We start from the raw sequence: 27,759 nt of genomic DNA on the forward strand, positions 1-27,759 counted from the left end.
GGCTATGGAAGCTTGGTCTTTACCTATTGTTGGAATAATGAGTAGAGGACATTTTAAATTTTTTTTGCTTCTTTTGTTTCCTTTTTTAATTAACAATTTCTCAAGGGGAGAAAGAAATGTCACAAAGATGCAGACTCTTTGGAAGGCTATTTGATAGTAAGTTAAAAGCACAATGTTTAGACAAAATCATCTTGAAAGAAAAGAAAATTTTTGAACAGTGCTTGATATTCATGAAAATTCTAAACAAGATAAAATATTTGACAAAACATTTATTCAAAGAGAAAATATTAATATTTCAGGGGTAGTCTCAAAATCCATAAATTAAGCTGCAAATATATTATACTTGAGTTTAACTCTGTAGTGGAAAATATATTCTGTTACTTATGAATTGTGTCTGGGTGTATTCCTTCCTTCCTGAAATAATGTCTCTGGGAAAGTAAGTTCTGCATGTCATTATATTTCTTCCTTACTCTGGTCCACCAACTGTTTCCAGAAAGAAGGGAATCTGTACCTACACACCAAACTCCTCTTCCTCTCATCCTTGGTGCCTGGTCATCACACACAGGCCTGGCTAAGAAACACAGCACCAAAATTCCCAGTTTATCATTTGTTTTAACTGTTCTCTGTTGCACAGAATATCTTACTAAAAGCATTACTTATATTTTCTTAACTCTAACAATAATAAGAAAAAAAACTAATGACTTTGAACTATATGATTACAATATGAATGTGATATAAACTTTCTAATCAGAATTCTTAGACAGTTGAACATTTACTTCATTACTGGCAATTTTTATTATATATAATACATTCTGCTTGTTAACTAGGCAGCATTTTTTGGTTCCTTGTTTGTTTCCGTATCCAATTTCTGACCAGTTCATCTTGATTTACAAAGCTGTGCATAGTTTGGAAACTGGTTTCTTTAGGGTGGATCGACAGTAGAACAAAACAGGTCTTTGTGAGAACTTGTCCTGTGAGTGATGGGTGAAGCGGTATAAATGGAGATGCTGTACAGAGTTCACATGACTAATAGGCACTACTGTAAAATTAAACTTGATTTTTATGTGTTAAGAAATGAATCAGGGTAAGAATGAGAATGAATAGTACTTTTCACATAAAAATCGGTACAGAAAGAAAAGTGTATACCTTGTTTTACTATATTTTGGCAAATAGAAGTGAATTCCTGAGATGTGAGCAAAGAAAGCTAAATCCTAGTTCTAGGAATCCTTCCGCCGGGGGCAAAGGAGATGACAATCATACCTTACTCACACCTATGTTTACAACTAACTCCGTTTTGGCAATTAATTTTAGTACATCCCTTATAGTAGAAAATCATAGGTTATTAAGGTTAGGATTTAAGTATGGCCAAATATAAAATCAAAAATTAGTTTTATAAGTAGAAAACTCTTTAAAGATCATTTAGTGCTGTAAGTTACTTTCCAGATTTTTAAAGAAAAAAAAAATCTTCCATGGAAGAGTTCACTGAATTTAGGAAGCACCTAACAAAGAAAACTTTGAATACTTTTTCAAGTTAAAATACACTTAAGATACATCAAAATATACTCCTACCTAATATATACATAATGTCTTAAAAATGTAGTAGCCATCATTCATTCATACAACATATATTTGAGAGTAATTGTTGTTGGCCTGCTTTAAGCATTTTGTTGTCAAATAATACATCTTTGGTAATGTAATACAGCAATCCCAGACAGAAATTGGGTGAGGAAGGACTTCAAAGAAGGTAGCAAGAGCAAATTGTAAATATGACATCTGTATCAACATGCTGATGCTGAAAAATAATTCTTTCAGAAACTCCAAGAGCAAAACAATGGCATATTTTACTTCCCTTAATTAAAAAAAATAGAATTAAAAAAATGAAATTCTCATAGAAAAATGTCAATTCCAACTGCTGGGTACAGTGGCTCATGCCTCTAATCCTAGCACTCTAGGAAGTTGGGTGGATCGCTTGAGCTCAGGAGTTTGAGACCAGCCTGAGCAAGAGTGAGACCCCATCTCTACTAAAAATAGAAAAATTTGCCAGGTATGGTGGTGTATGTCTGTAGTCCCAGCCACTTGGGAGTCTCAGGCAGGAGTATTGCTTGAGCCTAGGAGCTTGAGGCTGCAGTGAGCTATCATGACTCGGCTGCACTCCACCCAGGGCAACACAGCAAGGCTCTGTCTCAACAACAAAAAAAGGAAACTGAAAATCCATTTCCATAAACCGGCCTTGTTCTTTCCTCTGCATTACTTCTTCCCCCAAAACAAGGTATTTTACTCTAGCTATAACAATGTTACCTAGAAAAATAGAAAATTTTATACCTTATTTAATTATATTTAAAAGTATATACTTTCTAATTTTCTACAAATATTCCCTGATTTTAAATTTAGGTAGAGGATAAAAAAATCTCTGGATTTGGGGGCAAGAACTTCTATGACTAATAGTAATGATGTGAAAATCTTTTAGGCTGTGACTTTCATATAAACTACATTATTTTAAATCCTTTTAATATGGCTAGAACATTGTTGGACATGAAGTATCTCACAAAACATAACCAAAAAAGTAGATGAAGGAATCAGAATGAGAGAAAAATAAGGACAGGCAGGGAAAATTACAAAGCAGACAGAGGGCAGCTGGGAAGTGTGCTGGTTAGACAGGGGCTACAACGAGATCTCACCTTTCCAGCAGCCAAAAAAACATAACTCAATGTCTGTAATATACTAAAAATCCAGTTTCTCAGAAGCAGCACAATTATTCTGTTACTGAAACCCAAAATTAAAAAACATAATAAAAAAAGAAACCCAAAGTTTCATCTTTCCCACACACGTGATACAGTAAGCAATGTTCTCAAAAACATCCTTCTATAGCAAAGCATTTCACAGAACTGTCTTCTACCCTGGTTCTCAATGTAGGCCACTGTTCAAATGCTCAGAGGGCAGTAAAAAAGTTATTCTTAGGAGTACTACCCCTGATAGTCATAGGATCTACAGGAATGCACTGCACATCATAAGGTCATCTTCAGTAAATACTATTTCTCTCAACTAAGCTCTAAAAACATGCCCTTCTATTATGAGAAATGTCAAACTTGCAGAAAAAAGTTAAAACAATAATATTAATACACAACAATATACACACTCCCAAGAGACAATCGTTAACATTTTACCTTTTTGCTTTTCATGTGTATGAGTACACTTAAAATAAGTTACTGACATTCACCTCTTAATACTCATCATATCCTAGAAATAAAGACTTTCTCCACAATACTGTTAAATAAAAGAAATAAAGACTTTCTAACCTCAATACTGTTATCACACCTAAGAAAAATGAAAAATATCTCCTTAATGTCACCCAATGTACTCAGTCTACACTGAAATTTTCTCAACTTCTCCCAAAATGGCTTTTCAGAGCTCTTCTTCCCCCCTCCCTAAGTCAGGATCAAATCTATATTGTTCAGCTGTTCTCTCTTTTGCTCTAGAATGGTCCCTTCCCCCTCTCTTATCCTCCATTACACGGATGTTTTTGAAGATACCAGGCAAGTTATTTTAGAGAATATCTCACATTCTGGATTTATCTGGTTGTTTTCTCTTGCTGTGATTTAACTCATTACTTTATTTCCTATATGTCCTTTAAAATGGAAGTTAGGTTTACAGGCTTAATTATATCCAGGTTAAATATTTTTTTGATCAGAATAGTTTATAGGTGATGCTGCTGCTGCTGTTTCCAAGTCAGGAAACATAATGTTCTAGTTCTCACCTAGTCAGCAATACTGAATTTGATAACTTAATCAGGGTGGGATTGATTAGGGTGGTGTGATACAGATCTCTTAAAATTATAAAGATTACAATAATCTATGGAGGCTATGTTAATAGACTATTCCACAATATCCAAAATAACATACCACCTCATGGTTTTAGCATCCATTCATGATCCTTGCCGGAATCAATCATTTTACTAAGAGATGAAGAATGCTAACTCTAATTCTACTCTTTCTACATTAATTAAAAAAAAAAAAAGATTGCCAGCTTAAGTCAGTTTTCAGGTATACTATATATACAATAAAATTTGCTCATTTTAGGTATATCTGTTCTAGGAATCTGACAATCAAACTACAGGACATTTCCATCACTCCAAAAAGTTCCCTCATGCTCCTCCATTGTCAATCCCCTCTACTAACCCCCAGGTAACACTGACTTTTAATCTGCTCCTGTAGTTTTGCCTTTTCCAGAATGTCATATAAATGGAATGATAAAGTATATGGCCATTTGAAGTAGCTCATTCCTTTCTACTGGTGAATAGGATTCCACTGTATGAATCAGGATCAAATCAGTATTGTTTAGCTGTTCTCTCTCTCTTTTGATCTAGAACGGTTCCTAGATCAAAATGAATGAATAATGTTCCTTCATTCACCAATTAAAGAACATTTTGAGTTGTTTCTAGCTCGGGGCTGCTAATAAATATTTGCATATAAGTTTTTGTGTGGAGATATTTTTATTTATCTTGGGTTAATTCCTAGGAATGGTATTGTTGGCCTACATAATTTAATGCTTAATTTTACGAGAAACCAACAGTTTTTCAAAGTTGCTGTATCATTTTGCATTCCATCAGCCATGTATGAAGATCCAGTTTTCCTACATCCTTTCCAGCACTTAAAGTTTTATTTTTTGTTTTCACCATTCATGTACGTATGTAGTGTTATCTCATTGATTTTCATTTGCATTTCTCTAATAATTAATAATGTTAAACATCTTTTCAATGTGCCTACTTGCCATTGTGTATTTTCTTTGGTGAAGTGTCTATTCAAGTCTTTTGCCCATTTTTTAATTGGATGGTTCATTTTTTTACTATTGAGATGTGAGAGTTCTATATATGTTATGGATAGTAGCCCTTTATCAGATATGTGTTTTGCAAATATATTCTCCCAATCTGTGCTTTTATTTCCATTATCTTAACAGTATTTTTGTAAGAGCAGATCTTTTGAATTTCAAAGAGGGAACAATTTGTGAATTTTTTTCTTTTACAAACCATAGTTTTTGTCTCAAATCTAACAAATCTTTGAAGAATCACAAAGATCTTCACCTGTTTTCTTTTCTTTTCTTTTCTTTTTTTTTTTTTGAGACAGAATCTCGTTCTGTCTCCTGGGTAGAGTGCAGTGGCATCATCATAGCTCACTGCAACCTCAAACTCCTGGGGTCAAGTGCTCTTCCTGCCTCAGCCTCCTGAGTAGCTGGGATTACAGGTGCAGATCACGACACCCGGCTACTTTTTTAATTTTTAGTAGAGACAGAGTCTCACTCTTGCTCAGGTTGGTCTTGAACTCCTGAGCTCAAGTGATCCTCCCGCCTCGGCCTCCCAGAGTGCTAGGATTATAGGTGTGAGCCACTGTGCCTGGCTTTCATCTACGATTTCTTCTGGAAGTTTAGTAATTTTAGGTTAGTCCATAATCCATTTTGAGTTAACTTTTGTACATGGTGCAGAATATGGGTGGAAATTCCTTTTAAATTATATATGGATGTACCATTGTTCTAGCACCATTGAAATGCCTTTGTACCTTTCTCAAAAATTAAGTATATGTGGGTCTATTTTTGTATTCAATATTCTGTCACATTAATCTGCATCTTTTCTTTCACCAGTACCACTCTGTCCTAATTTCTTTCTTTCTTTTTTTTTTTTTTGAGACAGAGTCTTGCTTTGTTGCCCAGGCTAGAGTGAGTGCCGTGGCGTCAGTTTAGCTCACAGCAACCTCAAACTCCTGGGCTCAAACAATCCTTCCGCCTCAGCCTCCTGAGTAGCTGGGACTACAGGCAGGTACCACCATGCCCGGCTAATTTTTTCTGTATATATTTTAGTTGGCCAGATAATTTCTTTCTATTTTTAGTAGAGATGGGGGTCTCGCTCTTCTCAGGCTGGTCTCGAACTCCTGACCTCGAGTGATCCACCCGCCTCGGCCTCCCAGAGTGCTAGGATTACAGGCGTGAGCCACCGTTCCTGGCCTTGTCCTAATTTCTATAGCTTTGTGAAAAAGTCTTGAAATCAGTACTGTGAGTCCTCCAACTTTTTTTTTTCCCACCAAAATTGTTTGACTATTCTAATTTCTTTATTTTTCCATATAAATTTTAGAATCTGTTGATTTCAACAAAAAATTTGCTATGATTTTGATTAGGATTACACTGAAACTATAAGTCAGTTTTGGGGAGAACTGACATCTTAACAATATTGAATCTTTCAATCCATGAACATTCCATTGGATAAACCCCACTTATTTGTAATGTATTATGCTTTTTATTTATTGATGAGTTCCATATGCTAATATTTTCTTGAGGATTTTTATGTATATGTTCATGAGTGATATTTGTCCATAATACTTTGGGGTTTTTTCTGATAATGTCTTCGTCTGGTTTTAGTTTTGTCTGTTTTGGTTCTCAGTTACTAGAGAATTGATATGCAAGGGTTAAAAGGACTTAAAATAGGTAAAGATCTTATATACTTTACAGGTGGGCTCAGTGGCTCACGCCTGTAATCCTAGCACTCTAGGAGGCCGAGGTGGGAGGATTGCTGAGTTTACACCAACCAGAGCAAGAGCAAGACCACCATCTCTACTAAAATAGAAAAAAATATTAGCTGGGCATGGTGGTGAGCATCTATAGTTCCAGCTACTCGGGAGGCTGAGGCAAAAGCATCACTTGGGCCCAGGAGTTTGAGGTTGCTGTGAGCTAGGCTGATGCCATGGCACTCTAGCCCAGGCAACAGAGTGAGACTCTGTCTCAAAAAAAAAACAAAAACAAAAACCCACATATTTTAGAAGAACACTAGAGTACTTTTTAAAAATCTTGTAGAGTAAGGTCAAATTTATATTTTTAAATGTTTAAAAGTACTGTTTTTCTCTTCACACATCCAGAAAATAATTTATGCTAACTATAATTCTCAATTTCTTACAGCTGTAGCTAGCCTGTGATGTGATCATATTTACAGAAGACTCTTAAGAGTCAACTTTATATGTACATAAATATGAATGGGACAATGGAAAGTACAATGTTCAAACTTCACACAGAAAATCTTTTTTGTACAACATTGTTTATCTCCCTGCTGCTTGGTTTTGCAATTATTCTTTCCCTTTAATGTATATTCTTTTTACTGCATGTTAACTATATTGTATGATTTTCTTATGACAAGAATTTATTTTTAGGCCGGGCGCGGTGGCTCACGCCTGTAATCCTAGCACTCTGGGAGGCCGAGGCGGGTGGATCGCTCAAGGTCAGGAGTTCGAGACCAGCCTGAGCAAGAGCGAGACCCCGTCTCTACTAAAAATAGAAAGAAATTATATGGACAACTAAAAAAATATATATAGAAAAATTAGCCGGGCATAGTGGCGCATGCCTGTAGTCCCAGCTACTCGGGAGGCTGAGGCAGGAGGATCGCTTGAGCCCAGGAGTTTGAGGTTGCTGTGAGCTAGGCTGACGCCACGGCACTCACTCTAGCCTGGGCAACAAAGTGAGACTCTGTCTCAAAAAAAAAAAAAAAAAAGAAAAAGAATTTATTTTTATAGATGAAAAATAATTCTACAGATTAATTTCATGAATTTAAAATAATATAAGTATTTCCATATTTACTAAATTATATTATATATTATACAATATATGCATAGATTATATATTAATTATACATGTGTATATATAAACATATATTCACACTGTAGAAATTTCATAAAAATGCAGTACAGAAAAAAGACAAGTCCTATCACTCAAAGATTCTGTATTTTCCAGCATTTCAATCATACTTATTTACATAAATTTCTTTTTTTCCACACATGTTGTTTTATAACTTTTTACCATTAATTTTTCCACATTAACATCTACATATTTAAAGCAGGTTTCTATTGGCTGCATTATAATCTTCCAGTGCAATAATATCATTTACTAAACCTATTTCTTATTAGACAGTTGAATTTTATCACATAGCATAGAATATTTGTCCCTTTCTTTTTTTTTTTTTTTTGAGGCAGAGTCCTGCTCTGTCACCCTGGCTAGAGTGCCGTGGCGTCAGCCTAGCTCACAACAACCTCAAACTCCTGGGCTCAAGCAGTCCTTTTGCCTCAGCCTCCCAAGTAGCTGGGACTACGGGCATATGTTACCATGCCCGGCTAATTTTTTCTATATATTTTCAGTTGTCCAGCTAATTTCTTTCTATTTGTTAGTAGAGACAGGGCCTTGCCCTTGCTCAGGCTGGTTTCGAACTCCTGAGCTCAAACGATCCTCCCACCCCGGCCTCCCAGAGTGCTAGGATTACAGGCGTGAGCCACCGCGCCCGGCCTGTCCCTTTCTTGAATCAAATAAGTACATACGACTGTACTTAGCTTCTCTGGAATAAGTTTACATCTATGAATAAGAGGAAAAAAACACAGTTCATGTTCTTGTTTTATCTGCCAATCTACCAATACAGAAATCATTACAAAATGACTATAGTACTTCTATTTTATAAGAATTTATTGTTGCTATTATCTACAATAAAGTAGACAAGAAGTCCCAAATCTGTGCAAATTCCTCAACTCAACTGACTTACATTAAAAAAAAAAAAAGGCTAAATTTATAATAGAATTAGTGTACATAATTATTTGGATACTGAAGGAAATGTTTCCTAATATTATCTAAAAAAACTTGCTTTGCATTTTTATCCTGGCAGTTAAGATTTTTAAAAGAATAGATGACATTGTCATTTTCTCTTTTGAAAAAGGAATTTAAAAAAAATTCTTGGTATAATCAACTTATTATTACATTTACTACAGACAGAATACTACTACTGTATGATCCAGGATAGGAATACTAACTTCCACTCACTTAAAACTTCCAAACCTACAAATCCTTTTTAAATGTGATGTGAAGTAATGATTTGAATGTCTACTGCCCTCAGAAACCTTATTTGGACAAGTTAGTGAGTCTTACTATTTTTATGTACTTTATTATTTCACAAAATGAGCTAATCATACAAAGCTCAAATACTTTTGAAATGAGTTCTAGTAGTAAAATGGGTTTTACTGTCATTTAAGGAAAAATATAAAATTAAAGTTACTACAGGTATACCTCTTTTTGAGAAACTACGTTGTTTAACATAGCTAATTAGAGATTAGGAATCAACATTTTTAAGAATTCTTCACAAAAATTTCAGTCCAAGTCTCCTTCAAGCAAAATATTACCCTAAAATACTTGATAGACATATATATCAAATACATTAATATTTCAGTAACCAATATTTGATTTAACATATAAAAATTTAATTAAAAGATACCTTTACTAAGATAAAATGAGGTATATCTGGACTGTGAGCTAAAATAGTTAATATTCTTCCCTGAAGTCTCATCCATCGTCCTCTCATTCACTCTATATTCATCACAGGTTCTTAAAACACTAATTACAAACTGAGAGAAGTAAAAATATATACTAGAAATACTCAAAATGCTCCTCTTGTTCAATATACTTACAACATAAGCTTTTTCTTGTCAAGAAATAATATTTGATTCTCTCCTCCTATTTTCCTTGTTGCTGCTGTAATCTTTAACAAACGACATCTGCAAAACTGAACAATCGCATTTTTATCCAAAGACTGAATATAAAATGAGTTCTGATCATCCCAAACAGAGAACTATTCTCTCAAAAGCCAGTAAAGCTATTGTCAGTCACAATTATGCAGATAGAGTTTATGTATAAATTACTGATTTATTTGAGCAGCCAAGCAAACGACCCAGATTTTCCCTGACAAACTTAATACAGACACTTAAGTGGAGCCGTATCTGCCTACAGGCAAAAACATGCTGTGACAGTACCTTTTTCAAGCACTAGAAAAAACCTATTTAAGCTATTTTATTTTCCAAAATATATTTTACTCAATTACTTTTAAGGAAATTAAAATAAGTTGGTTCCTGTATTTCAACAAATATTTCTGAAACATTCTAATTAAACGTTGATAAACATACTGCCACTTTAAAAGTTTGAACAAAGAACTTTAGTATGAAGATTTTTAATTCTCTCCATTTTGTTCCAATTCAAGAGAGTGTGCTATGAATATTAGAAAATATATATATTTTAATATGCCACAATTTTTATTGCAACATGGCTATTTTTGTGAGGGTGGGGAGTTTGATCTCTAAACAATGCTTTCTGGTCCTATCATCTGTTTTTCTTCCCTATGCACCTAAGCGCTCCCAAATAAACAAGTCTGGTGTTACTGGACTCCGCCTCCTCCTAAGTCTTTGCTCCATTCATTTGTTCTGCCTACAATGCACCTCCTTCCTCCCACCCCATATGTGTGTCATGAAGTTTAATTCTTCATTCAAATTCCAGCTTTGCTTTCCAAGCAACCCTTCAAGCCCTTTGTGATACTTCTCATCCCACTCTACAATCAATATAGAAGATGTATAGAACATCTTCTGCTGGCTAGGCATATATCAGATACGTACGGATACAAGTCTTAATAAAAAAAGAGGTAAAGTCCTTGCCCTTGAGCTAGTAAGAAGGCAAATAAAGAGACAAGTATAGCAGTGTGGAAACTACTAATGCTATAACAGAGATAAACAATGGATGCTTTGGGACCATCCTCTACCTGACAAAGTCCAAGTGCCAGTACACAAGGAAGGCCTCATGGAAGCATGAGAAAGTATATGACCCTTTTGGAAAAGTGAAGCCATTAGGAAGGGCTGAAAAACAGGGTGTGAAGACAATAGTTAGATGAGCTAAATTATAAGAGAACTTGTGTCCAAGCTAAAGAATTTAGACCCTTAAGCAGGGAAGGGATCTCACTGGATATAGTCTTAAGCAGTAATTCAAGACAAGACAAGACTAGAGGGAAGTATGGAGACCAATCAGGAGGTTGCTGTAGTAATCAAGAAATGATATACTAAAACAGTAAATTTGGTTGTGGCAGTAAAGTTAGAAAGATGGGCACATACGTGGGACATCGTAAAGATGAAGAAATGATCTAGATTCAGTAAATGGTTAGAGGGAAAAAAAGACTAGTATAGAGTTGGGGCAAAAGTCATGGAAGAGCAACTTTTAAGCCACTTCTCAAACTCCACTGTACATCAGACCCAACAGAAGAGAAAACTAAAAATCAGATTTCCAGGCCCCACTCCCTGAGATTGTGATTTTGTAACTCAGGAATTTCTGTTGCACAGATCACATGTAGACTACCTGTGGGTAATGGATGGGGACTACTCTAGAGCACCGTATGATTAATGCCAAGAAAGAGCTCAGACAGGGTGAGCTTCTATGATAACAATCCCTGCCTTCCCTTCTCCCCTTCCCAAGGTAGACCCAAACGCACAAACTGAGAAAGTGTGAGCCTTGGAAATCTACTTATAGAGACTAGAGCATTAGATCTGAGTATCAAATACAGGAGAAGGAAATTACCAGAGTAGTTTCATGTGTGATTTGAGGACTATGCACATCGGAATCACCTGTGAGGCTTGTTAAGAATGCTGATTCCTGGACCCAACCCCAAGATATACTGATTGAGAATGTCTGGCACCTGGGATTCTGCATTTTAAACAAGCTTTCCAGATGATTCTTAAGCACACCGAAGTTTTAGACAGCTAAAGCAAGGTGACATTTCTAGAAGAACACATTCCCTACCTCACCTCTGTTACTGGGAATACTACTATTAAATAAAATACTGCTTTTCTTTAGGAAGAAAATTATGATTATTATAGTTGAAATAACACTGGTTAGTGTACTATTTCCATTTTATACACAAAGAAACAAATCCAGACAGGTTTAAAAATCTGCCTAAGATTATACACCTATCAAGTACTACAACCAGAGCTCAAGATCATGGCCTCTGACTTCAAATTTTACATTCTGCCCCACTATTCCACACTACCTCTTTTAAAAACTAAATCTCAGACTGACTTTTAGTTTCACCATTGAGAGCATCAATTCTTTGGGAAGATGAATTTTGATCTCCAAACAAGTGACTTAAAGAAATCTTTGAAACATACAATGTTTACAGACTAGATTGTTTGCATGCTAGAGTAACAAGAAATATCTGAAAGTCTCCAGAATAATCTCTGAACTGACAAGAAAAGATGTGTTAGAGGCATAAATCAGGAATCCAGAAGAGCTATAACATAAGAAGCATTTCCAAAATGGTATATCAGAAGGTATCACCCCCAAATGTAATTCTTCCCAGATTCCCACTCTGTATGCCTAAAGTCCCTTAATTCAGACATAGTTTGACACTAGTACTGTACTGTATGTACAGAAACTGTTTTCTGGACTGAGTTTCTCATGGTCAGAAAAAAGTAGAATGTATATCAGTAGTTTCTGACCCTGTATTTCTATCCCTGAAATTTAAGCCAAATCTAAACATGCCAAAGGCTGGAAAACTATTCCTTCTTCTTTACTCTTCTTTTTGTCCTAACCCTGCCTTAGTTTAAGTTCAAATGTCAGACCAAATCTCAATTAGTTAGGGATACTAAAATTAGGAACATGCTAGGAAGTGTGGGTAATTTCTAGATCAGTGATTCTTAATCTTTGTTTCTATCTCTACTGTTCACATATCCATACCCTCATGATCATATACAGAAAATGGTATATCTTAATTAATACCAGAGTAATGAGTATTTTGGAAAAGGACAGGGAAGAGAGATCTCGATATATTATCTTCCAAAAGGGATATCTATACCAAAATGAAAGGAAATACAGCTATATTCATGTGCTTCTATTTTCTCAAGAGATATTCTACTATCTTTACCTTTTAGCTCCCTGCTTTGTTGTTCACGTTTGTGGTCAATGTTCTTTTGCTTACTCAAGTCTTCAAGTGATTGAAGACTTCAAGTGATGTGCATTGGACATGGCTGTACTTTGGTCTGGTGTCTAGACAAAAGCATTCTTAGGGAAGAATTATTTATTTACAGTTTATTATAAAATAGTTCTTTTTGGTTTTCATTATAAAAATAATAGGAAACTATATAATTTTTATATAAAAGACTGCTACCATAAATCTATAAACCACATGTCTAATCCTTTATAAAAATGCTCCCTGCTATTTTTACTACATTCCTGTGGCTAGGAGTAAGCATAATTATCCTCATTTTGCAGATGAGAAACCCAAGGCTCAGAGAATTAAGAGATTTGCTTGAGGTCACAAAATTAATCAGGAACAGCAGAAACAGAACCCATAAAAAGATGCCTTCAAGTTTAGGGCACGCTATTAAGTTGCAAGTGCAAAGTGTTCTCCTATAGCTTTCCAGATCTTCTAAGTATTAAAAGAAAACACACACACAATTTTGCAGAGCATACATTCAATTGATGTAGTGTTTTGACTTATTTTAACATGGGTATATTAACTGCTTTGCAAAGGGCCAAACCTGCTGGCTTGTTCTTAAGGTAACCTTATGGTATTATACATTATTTGTATAGTCACAAAACAAAATTCCAAAGGTGGAATAATTCATTTAGAGAAGAAAACAGTATCTTTGCTAAAGAATTTTCCAAGAGAGGAGGATTTACTTTTCTGTCACATTGTTCACAGATTTTCAATACTCTGAGATCTAAACAACGAAGGGTAACTACATGGTGAGCAATATGGGCCAACCTATGTACAATTCAACTGGAATGCAAAAGGCTCCACTCAAGCACAATTGTGCAGTGTCATGAGGCAACACACATGTTTTTATAAGCACTCATTAAAAGTTAGTCACAACTGGAGATCTTGTCCAACCGGTAAGGTATGCCCCAAGTTAGTGATCTTAAAAGAGACAAACTACTGATCGACTATTGTTTAGCATGTATTAAACAAAAAAGAAGAATGATATTTCCTCCTAATAACGTGTTTTACTGATTTATGTATTTAAGTCTTTCAAACATAGTAATAGGTAATGTCTACAAATCAAATGACTTTGCCTTTTAAAATAAATCTACATTGTAAGTCAATTACTTGGGGGCAGATATAAGAGGACAATTACCACCTTAATGCTAGTTAACCTCTTCAAAGATTGTTGCTTTGCTCTGGTCTTATTAATATGTCATAAGAATAACCTATTTACATTATCAGGAGTCAAGTCACTGTAGGAAAAAATTAAGTTTGTACCACGATTTGTTTAGCTTAAAGTTCAGTATTTACATGTGACTTACCTAACTTCAGTTGAGAGCATTTTCTCATTCTTACAAAAGAGAAAGAGCACAAAGATGTTTTTGATAACAAGAATATAAAAAGCTAAGAGATAAAATTCAGACATATTCTCAGCAAAGAATGCAAATCACCTATAACAGAACACTACTTACATTTTACTTCTATAGTTTTTCTAAAATTTGAATTTGTCCTATCCTTTTTTTTCACTTTATTCTCAAATCATCCCTGTCTGGAAGGAAGAAAGTTGCATTGTTATTGTTATTCTAACTTACAGAGAGTTAAAACAACTCTCCCAAAGTTATATAAAGAGTGACTCAGTAGCCACACGAGGAGTCAAAGGAGTCTATGCTCCTGGTGTTGCCCTAACTCCAAGTTTAGGACTCCTTCCAACATATCAAACTATAAAATGTGTCACAGGTTTGCATTAAGCACAGCATGTATTATGACCATCTCTTTGTTGTATACAGGAACAATTAAAAAAAGTATGAGCTAATATGCACTTAGCACTATGCTAGGCAACTCAAAGATTCAGAAGATTTTTGATTTACAGTCCCTTCTTCATGGTGCTTAAAGTCTAGTTGCAGAGACAAAAGTAATGGGCATGAAGTAAATCTGAAGAGCAAGTGATATATTTGATATATTTTTAGAGTTAAAATGTTGTTTAAAAATAAAAAATTAACTTGCTGGTTTCTTCAAACTGAGCCTTCAGAAGGATTTGAATTGAAGGGGAGTCGCCATAGATCCAAGGCTAATTGACAGCCTGTGCAGATATTCCCACAGGCCACTGTGTTTCAGCCTTTCCTGAAATACAAGTGACATGATAAGGGATAGAGAATAAGGTGATTCAGATAACTGCTTTTACAGACAGGAGAAATTCTATGTTTTAATGCTAGGTTATATGAATAATAGTGCAGGTCAACTTTTTACTAATTGAAATAGAAATTCATTTCAAGACTTTAATTCAGTTATTTTTAATCATAAGCTTTTTACTATGAGAATGGCTTAGTAAAATCACTAGTTTGCTCACTACTGTTTCTTGTACACTGGTCTTATCTCCCCAGCTAGTATCGACACCATGAAGGCTAGAACGAGGTCTTATTTTCATCTTTACATTGCCTAGCAGCAATGCAAACAATACCAAGCACAGTATAGGCACCCAAACTTTAAAATTTTGATGGCAATACTGATTTTTCTTCTCTATGGCTTCTGCACCACTCCCCAAAGAAAACTATTATCTTTAGCTTCCATTTATTTTTAAGTTCCAGATTTAGTTGAAATCTAGAACTATGGATCTAGATTTTTTTTCTCTTTCAAAAGATCTACCTCTTCTATTTTATAATTCTATATAACAACATTAAATTCACAGTCATATTTAATCATTAAATCATTTAAATAAATCATTATTTAAGTTAACTCAGTTTTACTAGATTCTTGGTTCCTTAATGTTTCTTTTAGCACATGTCTTCTTATATTCTGGAGTATTTCCCTAAGTATATACATTTTTTTTTTAAACAAACTTTTATTCTGGAGGATTCTTTTTGCCCTGATATCCAAGCCATACCATAGCTCTATAAAGAACTCTAAATTCAAAATATTCCTGTACAGTACTTTGTACATTTTGCCCTACTTTTTATAAGTGACAGATGAGATATATGATGCCTACAAGATTATGATTGCTTTATGGGTAAACTTTTTCTCTGTGAAAACTGGTAGGAATTTCTATCATTGGAGTTCAACACTATCACCATGATATGTCTAGGTAACATCTTTTTTTCTACAATATTCCTGCAAAGCACTCGTCAGAACCCTTCCACCTAAAGGCCTAAGATTTCCTTAAACTTCGAGGGAAATTCTGGTTTTTTTCTTTACTTTTTATCATTTCTTCCTCGCCTTCTGAATTTCCTTTAGACACAGACTGGTTTTCTTAGGTTGATCCTCCATATCCCAAATTTCATTTCATAATTTTTTCACTTTGGCCTTTTAGACTAGGTTTTAGACAAATCCATTGGCTTGATCTCCCAAATCACTAATTTAGTCTTTAGCTTTGTCCCATGTAGTCATCCTATTAAGATGTTTACTTTACATTTCTGCAGCTACAGTGGCAGTTTTTAAAAAGGTCACAGGACTCTTTTTTTTTTTTTTTTTAACAGCAGTCTATGCTTGTTTTATGGATTTTCAAAGCTTTTTGAATCATTAAGGATACAATTTAGGATTTGTTAAGGATTTAATTACACTTTTTAAAAGTTTTCTTCTATATCTTATATTACCTCTCTTGACGTGAGAGGAAAAGTTTCCAGTCGCAATTCATGGTTTTGGTTTTCTTAAAAAGTTTAGTGCTGCTTAGTAGTCTGCTTGTATTTTATAAACAAGGGCTTAGATCTGCACTCTCCAGTATGGTAGCCACTATCCACATGTGGCTATTTAAATGGAATAAAAATTCAATAAAATTAAAATTAAATTCCTCGGTTGCATTGGTCACATTTCTAGTGCTCAATAGATACATGTGGCTATTATTGGTTACTATACTGGATAACACTGATATGGAATATTTACATCATCACACAAATGCCTATTGGACAATACTGGCAGAGATTAATCAGCATTAGATACAGAATGGGTCACTAAAACAGAACTGGGAATCACTATTGCCCTGGAAGTGAATTCAGATATTAATTATATAATCCCTGGCTCTGGTTGATAGAATAAAAATTAATAGCTTTTGTTTCAGTATATACAGAAAGCATGTTGTTTCGAAGTACAGTTCCTTTGTTAAGCTCCAAGACCAAAAGTGATCAGGTATACTGCTCATTCTCTCTTAGCATTTCCCCACTTTTAGACAGTTGTTCTGACTTTATCTTGACATTATTCTAGAGTTGTGCTGAAGAAATCTTGACTTCCACCCACACTGTATCGGAGATTCATATATTGTTTAGTTGCATCAGTTTAATCCTAGCTACTTTATAACTTAAATTTCCTTTTCCTATAAAGATAGGACTTATATTACTTTTATTTTTGTTTAACCACTCGATGTATGTGTTACAAGGGTCTCCACATTCAGATATATAAGGAAACAGCTTGCTCATTTCTTATAAATGATCTGGCCTTTGTCAGAAGCCACTGGCAGGGTTAAAACAGTCCCCTTCAGGTATATGTTCGGTTTTTCAGAATTCTACCCCTTCTATTTCTCCCAAGATAAGAGTCTGAGTAGACAAGGGAGTTCACTATCTCCCTTCAGAGAAGGGGCCTGTCTTTGTGCTGCTCTCCTTAATGCTTTTTTCTGCTAACAGCACCTTTTTCAGCTTTTTAATATCATGGTGTTTTTTTGGGTATTTTTTTCTTTTATCTTTTCATTGACATTTTGGGGGAAAAGTAAGATAAGTGCATGTTTTCAGTAAGCTATTTTGAATTAGAAAACTTAGTAAAATTTGACTGATTTTTCTTACTGGGCAGCAAAAAGAAGGCCTTTATAAATGTGTTCTCAGAGAACCCTTAAAATTAGAATTAACTACCACATGAAGCCAGTAATTTTTGTTTAAACATACTAAGAAACAGCTGACCTTGAAATCATTATACAAGGGTCAAAGAACTGCCAATGTTTCAACAATAATGAGTTTGAATTCAAGCAACCGCATTGCAAATGTAAAAGTAACCATAATATTCTTTTATATAGATTATAAATGACAACTTATCCCCTATGACTATTCTAACTTCATTAAAAACTACATCCAGCATTATCATGTCACTCAAGTTTACAGGAAACATGACATCATATTACTATAGTGTCTTGTGATAAAGGTTAATGATGGTATACTGAACATTCACATGTACAAGTATATACCATTATGTCAAATATATTACTCAAATTGATGACTTCAGGAACATGAGTAATTTTAAAACAAACAGGTCAGCCACCTGGTAGGAGAGGGCTGAGCATTTTATAATATATAAATCTTCACAGAACAATAAAGTATTTTAAATAATCCCTAGCTTAGTTTGGTATTTCATATCCATGTTGTTGTGAAAGGCCTATAATATCAAATGACCTTCGAAACCATTTGATTAATATCAAGTTATAATAGAATCATACTGCTGATGGGCCACCACTTGGAAATTATTATACATACATAGCTCCATCACCTACAAGAAATACCTCCTTTTTGACATATCACTCTGAAAAAATAAAAATAACAAGAACAAAAAACCTGTCATACAACTTAGTTCCAAAAGGACAATTTGAATAATTATACTTACTTTAGAATGTAATCCCAACTATTCCAACTAGAAATAAACCTGGTGAAATATCAAAGGCAATATTTACCATAAAGTTCTAAAAATGTCATTTAGCCTCATGAATAAGCAGATAAATGAGAAAAGAATTAGGATTGAGGTTGAGATAATCAGCTCCAAAGCTATGGGAAAGTCCAAGTTCACTCCTGATATTTTTAGAAGCCCAAAATCCTACAGGGACCAAATTAATCACTGTCAGAAAAATCAAATCACACTGATTTCTTTTGGCCCAAAGACGGAGTATCTGAAATTGTATTGTATATTCAAATAGTTAAGATGATATGTCAGGGTACTTTCTTACATCCACTTATACCATTTCTGAAAAGAGAGGCTGGTCATCTGGGTACCTTTATCTGTCCCCCAAAAGCTGTGACTTAAAGGTTATTTTAAAAAATTTCACATTTCTCAGGAAAATGTTACACTTGACAAAAAGAAACAGTATTGACTAAGAGAAGTTGGTGACATTCTCTTGATCTGGGTGATGGTTATACAACTGTGTTCACTGTGTGAAAATTCACTGAACTGTGTTATGATCAATACACATTTCGGCTGGGCACGGTGGCTCACGCCTGTAATCCTAGCAATCTGGGAGGCTGATGCGGGAGGATCATTTGAGCTCAGGAGTTCGAGACCAGCCTGAGCAAGAGCCAGACCTCATCTCTACTAAAAATAGAAAGAAATTATCTGGCCAACTAAAAATATATATAGAAAAAAATTAGCCGAGCATGGTGGCACGTGCCTATAGTACCAGCTACTCGGAGGCTGAGGCAGGAGGATTGTTTGAGCCAAGGAGTTTGAGGTTGCTGTGAGCTAGGCTGATGCCACGGCACTCTAGCCTGGGCAACAGAATGAGACTCTGTCTCAAAAAAAAAACCAAACAAACAACAAACAACAACAACACATTTCTTTATGTCTGTTATACGTTAACAAGTTTATTAAATGAAAATGCTCCATGTTTACCTTTTTTCCACTTTTAAAATTAGTTATTAGACTGAGATTCCTGAATGAAGACTTCATATCATACTTATGTTTTGTCAGTGCTTGGTACATAACAGGGGCTAGATGCTCAATATAGCCAGGTGAATTAACAAAGATCAATAATCTAATGTACAATGTCAATAAGAACTCCTTGATTTCCATTCTTTCATGCCATCTCACAGAATTGCTGCTGCTGGGTACATATTATATACCATGAGAAGTTTAAAAATGCTTGAGTCCTTGTCTCTGAGATATGAATAGTATTTGTGTATGTGTGTGAGAAACAGAAAGAGGTCAGACATCAACTGTAATCACTAATATGACATATACCACATGTATGGTGAGGGCAATAAATACCATAGGGAAGGAGAGAGACATTCCAGACAGGATTCACCAGGAAAGGCATAGCTGAGGCAATAGCATGTGAGCATGACAAACATCTAAGAAGATGAAGGAATGGACTAACATTTATAAAATGGTGAACACTACATGTCAGGTACCATGTGAGCATTTTCATAAACCTTACTGAACCCTGACAATACAGCTAAAGCCACCTAGACTCTGAGAGATTAATTATTAATAATTTGGCCAAGATCACACACCCAGTAAATAGCAGAGAATTTGACCTAAATTTTTTTACTACAAAATCAAGATCTTTTTACCACACTATGTTGCCATGATAGACATGGTCTTGAACATGAGCTTGATTCTTTTGGACAAAAAAACCCAAAAATTCCCAAGTGAAATCTGACAAAAACAGGAATTTTTTTCTACCCAATGCATACACTTCAAAATGTTTTCATTCTTCAAATAAAAACAGATAAACCAACTATAATACATGTCTACTTACAAGAATGATGGCCTAAATTGATGGTATTGGAATTTTTAACTCACAGTTTAAGATCAATCCATTCAGCCATCCTTTTTGGTAAGAAGGTCTTAGTCAATTACAGTCTTCTACCTAGAGAGCCTATTACATAAGAGAGGCTTTCGTTCTTATGCTTTTGCCACCACTTAGTGTAATAAATTCATTGTGGCAATAAGCATAAACACCTGTCTATAATCTTGTTTTGGAATAATCACTGAAAAAAAAAACTTCACAGACTCTTAATCCATTCTTGCCCTTTAAGTATTTTTATTCATGCACTCAAACTTTATTGAGGAAACGTCAATGTGTCAGAAATTTTTCTCTCAAAGGTGAATTAGAAAGAAGTCCCAGCATAACAATTTTACCTGATCATTTTCGGTTTGTTTTGTTTTCACATTAAACTCATTCAACTTCCTGACCCACAACCTACAAACTCACGCACTCATTCTCTATCTGATTTCATTCAACTTCTACTTCTCCTTGACTCCTCATCCCCAAGGTCTATTATCTCTTTGGGGATAACACTTTAGCAATTATTCTTTTTCTCTCCCTTTATTTCTGAATTATTATGGTACTACTCTTGTTACATCATTTAGTACACTGTTATAAATATTTGGTTTATTCAGTCACCAACTACTTACTGAATACTTCCTATGTACCAACCCCTAGTCTGGGTATTGAGGATACAAAACAAATTCTTGCCTTTAGGGATATTATATTCTAAGGTGAGCTCTAAATAAAATAAATAAACAATATGTCAGAAAGTAATGAGAAGGCTATGAAAATTAAAATAATGTAACAGTTCACTTTTGCTGATGAACTGAAACATGAAATGTGAGTAAAAGCCAAGAGTCAAGGATGATTCTTATATTTTTGGCTTGAGGAACTGAGGTGGTGGAGTCATTTATGAAGTTAGAGGACACTGCAGGAGGAAAAGGGTTCAGAGGGAAAAAGTAAGAATTCTTTCTTTGCCATGTTATGGTTGAGATGCCCTTTAGAAATCCAAGAAAAAGGTCAAGTGGGTAGTTAAATATACCACTGCGGTTCAGGAGAGTTTCAGCTGGGGCTTGAGATCTGGAAGTCATAAGCATAAAGATGGTATTTAAAGCCATGGACTCAGCTGAATGAAGAAATTATTTCAAGACAGTGTTTAAGAGGCAAATGCTGCTGAGTAAATTGAGTAAGATAAGGACTGAGCATTCTTTTTCTAATGGACTTTATTTTTTAGAGAAGTTTTAGGTTCACAGCAAAATTGTGAGGAAAGTACCCCCAGCCCCAACACATGCAGATCTCCCCCCATTATCAACATCCTCCACCAGTGCTACATTTGTTACTACTGATGAGCCTATATCGACACATCATTATCATGTAAAACCACTGAGCATTATTAACCAAGGAATTCACAGCACAGAGATCAATGACCTTGACTAGAGTAGTTTTAGCAGAATGGTGGGTACAAAAATTATCTGGATAGGAATGGAAATGAGAGGTAAAGAAGTGGAGAACGAGAGGCTTTTAGTCTACAAAGAGGAAGAAAGAAATAGGATGGTAGCTAGAAAAGAACATAGGTTCTATGGCGGGGTGGTTAAAAAATTGTAATAACCCATTAGAGAAGGAAAGATTGATGATGCAAGAGAACATGGACAGCTAAGGAGCCTTATGCCTTCAAGTCCTTAGGTAGACAGAGAGGATGAGCTCTGGGGTGCAAGAGGAGGGGCTAGCTTTAGGGAGGGACAAGCATTTCATCTATTGTAATTTTAAGGTAGAATATATGGGTACAGATGAGGTAGTCTGGTAGATGTGGTGGTGGAATAATAGAAAGCTGGATGTCTAAGGAAGATTAGGATTCTGTCAGGTGAGCACCACAGAGGGAAAGAAGGACAAGGTAGCTGAGGTATACACAAAAGAGCAGTTATATTCATAGAACCTGGACTCCACGCTAGACAGGGAGGGAAACAAGGACATGAATGAGGTATAGTGAAAACTAGAAAGGTTAGTGGACAGGAGCACCCAACAGAGTTAAAAAGAAATAATTACTTGAGGGATAAGGAAACTAGATAAATAGATGGTGTTCAGTTTTTTTTGTTTTGTTTTGCTTTTTTAAGTTTATAAGTAGGATAAGTTACTAGCAATGAGAAAGTTTAGGGTTTGACCACAGAGTAGACTGCAGGGGTGGGAGGCCTAAAAACGGAGAGGTTAGATGTTGGATGGATTATCCATGTGTACCCAGCAATTACTAAGTTTATGACAGGAACTGTGGAAAGGCAATGAGCCAGGTGCTAATAATGAGGAGGTTAGTACAGATCTAGAGAGTATTATAGTCTGACAGCATAATAAGAGTTTCTGAGTGAGGAGAAATGGACTAATGGAGCAATGGAAGAAAGAGTTCTACATAGGGGAGAGGGGTGAAGATGTGGGGTAAAAATACATCATCACTTAAGAGGACTACAGGAAAGCAATATTTCCAGGAATAGTCAGGTAGGGTAAGAAAGTGAAAGAAAAAAAAATTTCAACACTATGTCTCTAATGACAAGAGACTATAAATTTCAGAAGGTAAAGTGGAAGTGTTAAGGGAGGGGGCTTTGAAAGGTTAGAAGATTGCATCAGACGAGGATACTTAAACAAAGCAAATGGAACCTGGATAAGATTTCACACTAATGATGGCTGACCTGGGAATCTTGGACACTAAAATAATCAACCAAAACAAGTAAACAAACGCCCTTTACAAGCTTCATGAGAGTAGCTCAGTATCTTTCCAATAAATTCCCTTTCTGCTTAAGTTAGCAACTAAAGAATCCTAATGGTAATTACCTTCATGGACAGTGAGTTCCACACATCAGACAAGTTCAGAAAAGGAATGTTTATTTAATTCATTCAATACATTTAAGTGCTACTTGGCCTGGAGTGATAAAGAAAATCTAAGAAAGGAATCTTAGGCACTTTAGCTATTCCTCTATTTCCTTCTGATTTCATTTCTTCCTTTCACAAAAGTCAATGGTGAGAAAAAGGGCAACAACAATTGAGGATGAAGTGAGCTGGCAGCAGGGGTGTTTTGAGGACAAGGCGGATTCACTGTACACCTGCCTGTGACCTCACAATAACACTTCTGCAGGTGTGGAGAGTCCTGAGGCTTAAAATAGCAAATGCCACTGCCTGTAACTCTCAGCCCTGAGTTCTCTGTCCAACTGTCACTCCCTACTACTGTGTTTCTCTAAAAGGAAAAAGGCACATTTGGGGGAGAATTCATATAAATTATGACTTTCTCTCAGGTGAACGGATTTACCTGGATGAAGATTTCTGAGAATATTTTGTTTCTAAAAGTGCAGTATTTAACTTTATGTAGAAACAAATGTTGACAATATGATTATAAAATTTCATAATTAATCCAACAATATAGTACTATTCCCTAACACAATAGGTTAAATCAAGCCAAATTAATTAATTTCAGTTGTCATTCATTATACATAAAAGAAAATGTCTAAAATGTATGATGAATGCAGAAAAACAATTATATCAGACCTCAATATTAAGAAATATGCAGAATTGCTTTATTGGCTCCAAGTAGAAGCAACTTGGGAATCTAAGTATATGGAATATCCCCAAGCATGGATGAAATTATTTTGTGTGAAAGGAAGGAGAGAAAACAAAAGGTAAGTAATAGGATAGAATATAATACTTCAAAACACTGAAAAGAGCGCAAGGTAAAAGTAAAGAGCTTCACTAGCACTATGACTTTTCTTAGATATAATATTCTTATGTATATCATAATGCCTAGCACACCATAAATTAAGTCACCTTGTCTTTTAAAACAATATGTTGAATTTAAAACAAATCAATGGCAGGAGGTGAGGGATACATTTAACATAAAGACATTTAATAGACAGCACCAAGAAACATATCAAAGAACATTTCCCAATTTGGAAAAATATCAAAGGGAGTCACCTCTATAACACTAGAAGGATTTCTATCTAGAATGCCAGAAATGGTCATATCGAAACTTTAGTGGATTCTGTATCTGGCTAACTGCTTTGCTCAGTGGCTACCCGCTTAATGGCAATCCCTTATTTACTGACATCCATTGATTGAGAAATGATATTTATTCCCATGACTGAGACTTCATCATTCACACTGAACTTACTCACAGTACGGATTACATAAACCAATCTGGGACTATTCCCTAAAGCTCAGCATCTCTGGGCTGGAGAGATAGGGTACCGATCCTATAACATCTGATTCCAAGTTACCTGGATGAAATGAGTCTCACAAAAAGTACAGTGAGGTTTTGCCACAGCAAAGTTTATTCATTCATTTTGCAATGTCCAACTAAATTAGGATTATGACTCTATCCTGGAGTGGAACTGTGAAAAAAATCAGTATCCGCGCTGTGTAACTTACACATAAAATACACTTTATAATGATCATCTCTATTCCTCTTACAGAGAGAAATATGCTCAAGTATCAGGACTAGAGTTTGTAAATAAAGGCTTGCCAAAAGGGAAAAGAGGCCAGTGACTAATGTCTGTAATCCTAGCACCTTGAGAGGTCAAGGCGGGAGAATCTCTTGAGCTCAGGAGTTCAAGACCACCCTGAGCAAGAATGAGACGCCGTCTCCATTAAAAATGGAAAAAATTAGCCCAGCATGGTGGTGCACGCCTGTAGCTCCAGCTACTCTGGAGGCCGAGGCAGGAGGATCCCATAAGCCCAAGAGTTTGAGGTTGCTGTGAACTAGGCTGACGCCACTGCACTCTACCCAGGGCAACAAAGCGTCTCAAAAAAAAAAAAAAAGGGAAAAGATTAAAAGACAATTATTAGAATTATTTTGACTTCTGGTTAACTAACATATTCAATATCTGTTAGAATGTCAACCTGTTTTTGTTTTATTTCTGGGGCATAAAATAGTTTTCTTCTAAAAAAGGACCGATATAGGTAGTGTTCCAGTAACTTTCCCAAAACAAAAAGCAAACAAACAAAAACGGAACTTCACAACACTGAGCGGTTAATCAGTCCTTCTGCTGTAATATTTATTTTTAATTGAGGTAAAATTTACATTAATGTCATGGACAGGCCTTAAATGTACAATTCAAAAAGTTTGGATAAATGTCTGTACTCTCGTGATCTTCACCACTTCCATCACCCCAGAAAATTTCCTCATGCCCCTTCTAGCCAATCCCTCACCAGCCAAGGCAACTACAGTGCTGATTTTTTTTTTTTTTTTTTTTGAGACAGAGTCTTGCTCTGTTGCCCGGGCTAGAGTGAGTGCCGTGGTGTCAGCCTAGCTCACAGCAACCTCAAACTCCTGGGCTTAAGCGATCCTACTGCCTCAGCCTCCCGAGTAGCTGGGACTACAGGCATGCGCCACCACGCCCGGCTAATTTTTTTTTCTACATATATTTTTTGTTGGCCAGATAATTTCTTTCTATTTTTAGTAGAGACGGGGGTCTCGCTCTTGCTCAGGCTGTTCTCGAACTCCTGACCTTGAGCGATCCACCTGCCTCGGCCTCCCAGAATGCTAGGATTACAGGCTTGAGCCACCGCGCCCGGCAGACAGTGCTGATTTTTACGATGAAATCACACAATATGTTCTTTAGTATCTGACTTCTTTCCCACCACATAATGTTTTTGAGATTCACCCACATTTTTGTATGTTATCAATGATTTTTTTTATTGAATCATTTTTTTTTAAATTGCGGAGTAGCATTCCATTGCATGCATTAGTCACAATCTGCTTATACATTTCCCTTTTGATTGATATTCTAGCGTTTTCTCCATTTTTGGCTACTGTGAATAAAAGTGCCTGTAAACACAGAATCCAGTTCTGCTGGATAAATGCAATCATTTATCCACTTAACTTTAAACTTAAGACAGCTTTCTGCCTAAATCAAGAGCTGAGAGACCAGACTGAAGTAGTATCTGCTTTCACATTAAGTGAGCAAAAAGAGCCTCTGCTACAGAGACCTGGCTGATGACGTGAGATCCATCTCAACTGGCCCATATTTGTGGCATATGACACTCCAGGGACCATACCTCATGATGAGAGACTCTGGCTAGAACATTTCAAACAGGCAATGTTTAGGAGCAGTGGCAATAAAGCTCATTCATCTCTGTTCTGACTCTAATTTGGTGTCAGATTGCTTCTATTACACACAAAAATACAGTATTTTAAAAAAATCACACATATTGTGTATGTGTGATTTTGATTTACTCGTCCTTTAAAGTCTCCTCACATAGACCTCACCCAATCAATGAACAGCCACGTGCCAGTTATGTAACCTTGGGCACATCATTCACCTCTAAAGCCCTAATTTCCCAACATGTAAAATGGAATAATTATAGCATTTATCTTAGGGTTATTTTGAAGATCAAATGAAATCACCTATATCAAGCACACATTAGTGCCTAACACATGTAAGTACCCAACTACTAGCTATAACAGGTTGAGTATCCCTAATCCAAAATCCAAAACTTTTTGAACACCAATATGATGCTCAAAGGAAATGCTCATGGGAACATTTCAGATTTCAGATGAGGGATGCTGAACTGGTATAATGTAAATATTCCAAAATCTAAAAAAATCTGAAACATTTCTGATCCCAATCATTTTGGATAAGGAATATTCAACCTGTATTAATAAAACTATTATCTCTAAAACTATTTAGAGAGTATAGCCACAGACTTCCTTTTTCCATCTCCATATCAAGATGAAGACAGTTTCCAAAAATGAGTGTGTTTCACGATAAATTAGTTCAATAGGCATTATGTAAACCAAAAACTTCCACAGCCAAGCAAGTTTTGGTTAAAAAATTTTTTAAACTGCAAAACACTGCTTTATGCCAGCGTACACTATGATTCCTCCTAAAAGTGAGATCTGATACACAGTATTTCCAAAGTGATTTGATCATGAAATTTACTCCTGCCCTATGAAAAAGATCATGTGACCCTGGGGCTCTAAGAAATACACTTTGAGAAAGGCCAGAAAAAAAAAAGCTGACTATACACACAAAAAAAGCAGCATCCTCAGGAGGATGATATATGCTTTTTCCCATTTCATTTAGTTAAATGCTACCCATCCTTCAGATTTCAGGATAGCCTTCCTTAACGCTCCAAATTAATCAAGACTTCCTGCCAAATACTCTCAGGGCTTCCTAGACTTTTGTTTTCATATTTCTTATTGCCACTGCTATTGACATATTTCAAATATTATTTGATTAATGCCTGTCACTTCTCCCACCAAACTGTAAGCTTCAATTAAGGCTGTGAATGTATATTTTGCTCAGCCCTAACCTTGAGTATCTAACAATGTTTGGTACCGATAATAGTTGTGGACTAAATACACGAATACAAGAATTTCACAGCAGCCTTTTTGGCGTAGTGAAAAACTGAAAACAATTCAAATGTTTACTAAGAGGAAAATAATTTAAATAAGTTACTCTACATTTATGTAATATTATTATACAGCCATTAAAAAGAATGAGCTTAATCTCTATGTTTTGACACACCCATTTTACTG

At 35.5% G+C, this 27,759-nt stretch overlaps 1 protein-coding gene across 1 annotated transcript in view; it reads right to left on the reverse strand.

Annotated features, from left to right (window-relative positions):
• The window catches only part of C7H9orf85 (chromosome 7 C9orf85 homolog), a 49,498-nt gene that overhangs the window by 19,082 nt on the left and 2,657 nt on the right, over positions 1-27,759 (reverse strand). The window lies entirely within an intron of this gene.

The sequence above is a fragment of the Eulemur rufifrons genome, chromosome 7, assembly GCF_041146395.1.
Source record: "Eulemur rufifrons isolate Redbay chromosome 7, OSU_ERuf_1, whole genome shotgun sequence".
Taxonomy (NCBI): domain Eukaryota; kingdom Metazoa; phylum Chordata; class Mammalia; order Primates; family Lemuridae; genus Eulemur; species Eulemur rufifrons.